The following is a 4,922-nucleotide window of genomic DNA, read 5'->3' as shown; positions in this document are numbered from 1 at the left end:
CCAACTCACCCCACCCTGGCAAAAACAACATCCCCAGGCGATTGAACTGGGTGAAACTAGAAAGCAGTAGTAGTAGCTCCTGCTCTCTCCAGGGTACTCACTTCCTCCCTCCTCACATAAACCACCTCCAACATTTCCAGAGACATACAAGAGTCCACTAATCTGCAAAATTTTACTAGATGCCCAGGAGTTGGAGGAGAAAGAGAAAATGGAGAAAGAGGGAGAGGGGGAGGAGAAGGAAGAGGAGCTTAATAGCTCTTTACTTCTGAAAACATTTTTTTAACATTTATTTATTTATTTTGGTTTGGGAGCCACATCCAGCAGAGGTCAAAGTTACTCCTCGCCCTGTGCTCAGAAATCGCTCCTGGTAGGCTAGGGAACCATGTGGGATGCCAGGAATTGAACCCTGGTCCATCTGGTGTCAGCCATGTGCAAAGCAGATGCCTTACCACTGTACTATTGCTCTGGCCCCTTCTGAAAACATCTTAATTAAGTAGACTATAGGCTGTGAAGACAGGCAACAATAAATATGACATGAACCACATGGACATCTAAAGTAAAATACATTCTATGGGTTCTTCTGAAAAATGAAGATAGAAATTCTCCTGGAGTTCTCTCAAACCTTTGGCTTGGAGAAAAAGCAGTGGCTTTACAGGAACCGAAAGGTCTGAGATTAATGTCAGATCAACAAAGAGGTGGAAATCCAGAAATAAAACAGAATTTATTGGACAAAAGCAGGAACTCAAATCAATAAGTAATCTTCATGATGATGATGAGGCTGATCAGTGAGCACTGTTACATGCTGGCAGGGGATAATCAGCTTAATCTCCACCTCATCACAACCCTCCACAGTAGGAGCCATTCTTAATCCCAGTACTACAAAAGGAGAAGAGGAGGCATAAATAGGTTAATTACATGATCTCAAGTTATGTGATCAAATGCTCTTGATCATTAAGCTGAAAGAGAGGGGGGGGGGAGAGAGAGAGAGAGAGAGAGAGAGAGAGAGAGAGAAAGAGAGAGAGAGAGAGAGAGAGAGGAGAAAGGAGAAAGCTATAAAAATAAAGAAATGCACCCCCAAGTTACTCAGAAAATATTCTTAGACATTCCTTCACACATTTGGATCCAGGTTTAGCTTTTTTTTTCTTTATTTTTCTTCCATGTCTCCCCATTCACAATACAGACCAGGCAAAGTGCCTGGGCTGAAGTGTATATGGGGTGCATTTACTGTACCTCCTCTTTCTATATAGTCAGTGTAAAGAACACAGCCTGTGGTAAGCAGTGGGAGGCAAGATCCAGGTATAGTTTTAAGGGCATTTTTTGTACAAAGCAAAATTGTAAAGCAAGTCCACGTATGTGAGTTTCAGAAATATATAACATAATAATCATGTTTTCGGTGCCTTCTAATTTATGTCTCTATAACTTCAAAAATGTTAATTTACCTTCTCTGATCCCTGAGTTTTTTCCAATCATTAAAGCAGTGAGTTGGGCAGAAGATCTAGCCCCTCAGATCATGTTCATCATAAACTAACCCCTGAACCTCAAGCAAAAACCTAAGTGTCTGGTACATAGTACCCCATAAATGGAACCTTTTGTTTGTTCTCTGCAGTTAAAATATTCACTGATGCTGAATCTGCAAGAAGACAGCTGGCCACCAGCAAACCTGCTCAAGGTCTGGCTGTCAGGTGCATTGACTCTAAGTGGGAGACATCTGGTTTACTTCATGTGGGCCACTAGGGTTTCCCTCAAATAAAATTAAGATCAGTCTAGAGAAAATTTGGGGGAAACATACACTCCAAAGGTCACTTTCATGCCTGATCGTGTGAACAGAATTTTAATGTGGAAAATAATTTGTTGCTGCTACTGTCTGAATATATATATTGTGATTAGTTGCGAGGTGGAATTGACTGGCTACCGTTTTCCCAAGGCTTAAAGTTTCTTATTCCAAGTTCAACACATATGTAGAAGCTTTGCTTACTTTCTCCCACCAGGGTTTTTATAGAAGAGTCTGAATTAAGATTAAACAAATATATAACAAACACGTATCACATTTTCAGCTGGGGAGAAAAAAAGAAAGCAATGAAAGGCTGAGCCTTCAATCCACCTCTGTGCTTCCAGCTGAGCTTTAAATGTCAGCTGTTCTACTTAAACAGAAACAGAGAGCCTGGCTCATGTCTCAGTAGGGAGCCAAGTGAGAAGAGAAACCAGAGAAAGGAGACGATTGTTTTCAAAACTGCAGTGCTGGTGTACTTGGAGTTCTCATAGAGCAATAATTGCTGAACACCAAATTTTTAGCTATCAATGGGCCACTGTTAAAGAGTTAAAACCTCTTCCCACATGCTTGGCTAGCATGTGCTATAAGTCTAAAAGTTCCTATGGCGTCTGTTAGTTGTGTTATTCTTAAGAAAATAAGAAAACTGGTAAAGAAAATCAGTACATTATTGGCCTCTGTGCACGCACGCACACACGCACGCACACACACACACACACACACACACACACACACACACACACACACAAGAAGTGAAGATGATGGCCTGTGCTCTTTTGGAAGAGAGTTCCTGGGTATAGACACCCATGGTGACCTTGCTGGGAATACCCACAGATGTGTTCCATCAGACCATTCTAATCACAAGTATTTTAAACACCAAAATGAGATAAAATACTCTTTGGTTCAACCTACACAAAATATTCTGTTTCACAAACACTTCCAACATGATTTTCCTTTCTTTTGCTAACTCATCTCCAGGATTCAGCCTTGCTCAGCAGGGGATGGCTGAGTATTCTGAGAACTGTTTTTCTGTCCTCAGCAGGACTTAATCCTCAGTGCCTGCCCTGACTCAGGGATGATCAGAGACAGAAACAGTAGTAAGGGTGTGGGATTGTTGGGGAGTTTGGGGAGACAGCAAGGCATGCATTACCCAGCTTTCTGTTCTTCAGAACACATTAACAACTGAAGGGAAGTTATTGTCTTTGAATTACAGAAACGTCACTCCTCTGAAATGGCCTGAGATTGAAGGATTTTTAAGGGGGGTTACTTCTAAACAGCTGAGGGTCTGTCCAGTGATTCACCTGGCAGTGCTGAGGGAACTGCCCCACTAATGCTTGATAGGCCACATGATGCTGGGTATGGAACCTGGTCAGAGGCATGTGCCCTAATTGCTGCTCTGTCTCAGATCCCCTGGGATTTAAGAAGTCCATGAAACAAGGAAAAGTGAGCTGCTGGATTTTATAGTACACCTTTTAGCTTGTTAACTTGTATTGACCTTGAACAGGATGCTAAAGTAGGAGGCAGGTTATTTCATAATGAAATCTTCCCATTGCTTCCAAAAGATATACAAAATTATTTTAAAAATTATATTTTTATTAAATTTGAGTATAAAATTGTAATTTTTTAATTAAAGCCTTATATCTCTTACAAAGAAGGATCTGAAAAGTTCACCTGTCCCCAAAATCCCTCTCTTTTTGCAGATTATCCTTTGCATTCAATCATTTCAAGAAGGGCAGGAGTATGGGTTTGTTTGGAGAAGGGAGGAGGAAAACAGTATCTCAGGAGACCCTGGCTTAGCCTTTAGCATGGGCTGTCTGAGCCCCCTGCAGGGGCTGTGATGAATAGGCAAATCGAAGAAGTGAGAAAATTAAAGACTTTTATTTCTTACTTCTTTATGTTTTCCTAGGCCCAGCTAAGACTGGAGAATAAGAGTAGACCAGATTATATGCCTGCTTTTATTCTCAAGAGAATAAATAGAGAAAACATCATCATAGTGCCTCTCAAGATCAATCAAATTTATCTTTAAATCACAGATGTGCCACAGCATACCCAAAGATAGTTAAGATACTTAAGAATTCAGGTCAGGAGTTTTTAATATTTAGGAACCAACAGTTCTGCAAGAGAATACAACAAAAGAAAGTAGAGGAGGGAACATTGGTGGAGGGAAATTGACACTGGTGTTGGGATCAGTGCTGGAAAGAACATTGTCTAAAACTCAACTATGAATAACTTTGCAAAATATGGTGCTTTGATAAAATAAAAATTTTAAGCTATTTAAATCATTTTATGGCTATTTTATTAAATAAAATTCTAAAATTGTAAAAAATTTTGTGAAATATTATTTTACCTTTAAACACATCTACAAGCAATTTAAATGTGCAATTAGACAAATGTGATTATTTATGTTATATTCTTATCATGAAACAAAGCAGTTCCACATATGCCATGGGCATAGAGAGACCACACACTGTAAAGTGTAAGCTTTACAAAATCTGTGGATCATTAACAAAAGATATTTAATATACCTTTCTCCCATCCATCCCCACTCCAATATAAAATGTAAAAACAAGTGGTCTAATAGTAAAATATTATCTCTAGCTTTGAGCAATCAAAACTACAGTAAAGTAGAATTCTTTCCACTGCTTTGTGAGTCGTTAAAAGAAATTGTTGTCCTTTTTTGTTTACACCTAAGATCATCTAGGTATAAACTGATATTATTGGCAAACAATCTTAAGCAAAATGTTAGCAATCTAGACCATCTAGACCATTAAAAAGAAATGTTCTTGATTTTAGAAAGTGACTTTAATAAAACCTGCTCTGGTGAGAGATGCCTTGATACTCAAAGTCATCCCCACTTTTCTCTCTCTTTTCCAGATCTGACTGAGCTGGGACCAAAGACCACATCTGCACGTGTGTGCATGTGCTGTTGGCTGGACATTTTCTGGAAGCAGCTTCATCTTATTCTCATTAGCGTGCAGCCAAGAACTCTGTCCCCTTTTCCCTCTTTCTATTCAGAACATTGGCTGCCTTCCTTTCCAAATCAATGGCAAACCTTCCAAGTCGTGCTGGAGCCAACCCCCCTCCTCCACTACCCTCCACCACTGACTAGCAAATCCTCTGGAAATCAAAGCCTGAAATGAACATTTTCTTACTG

The 4,922-nt window shown here is 39.7% G+C and overlaps 1 non-coding gene across 1 annotated transcript; it reads right to left on the bottom strand.

Annotated features, from left to right (window-relative positions):
* Positions 1 to 1,155: 1,155 nt before the first annotated feature.
* Positions 1,156 to 1,288, bottom strand: LOC126002512 (small nucleolar RNA SNORA51). Its single transcript, XR_007493203.1, has one exon. It is a non-coding gene; the product is annotated as a small nucleolar RNA SNORA51 (small nucleolar RNA).
* Positions 1,289 to 4,922: the final 3,634 nt, after the last annotated feature.

This window comes from Suncus etruscus, chromosome 2 (genome assembly GCF_024139225.1).
Source record: "Suncus etruscus isolate mSunEtr1 chromosome 2, mSunEtr1.pri.cur, whole genome shotgun sequence".
Lineage (NCBI taxonomy): Eukaryota > Metazoa > Chordata > Mammalia > Eulipotyphla > Soricidae > Suncus > Suncus etruscus.
This window is presented reverse-complemented; position numbering and strand designations above follow the sequence as displayed.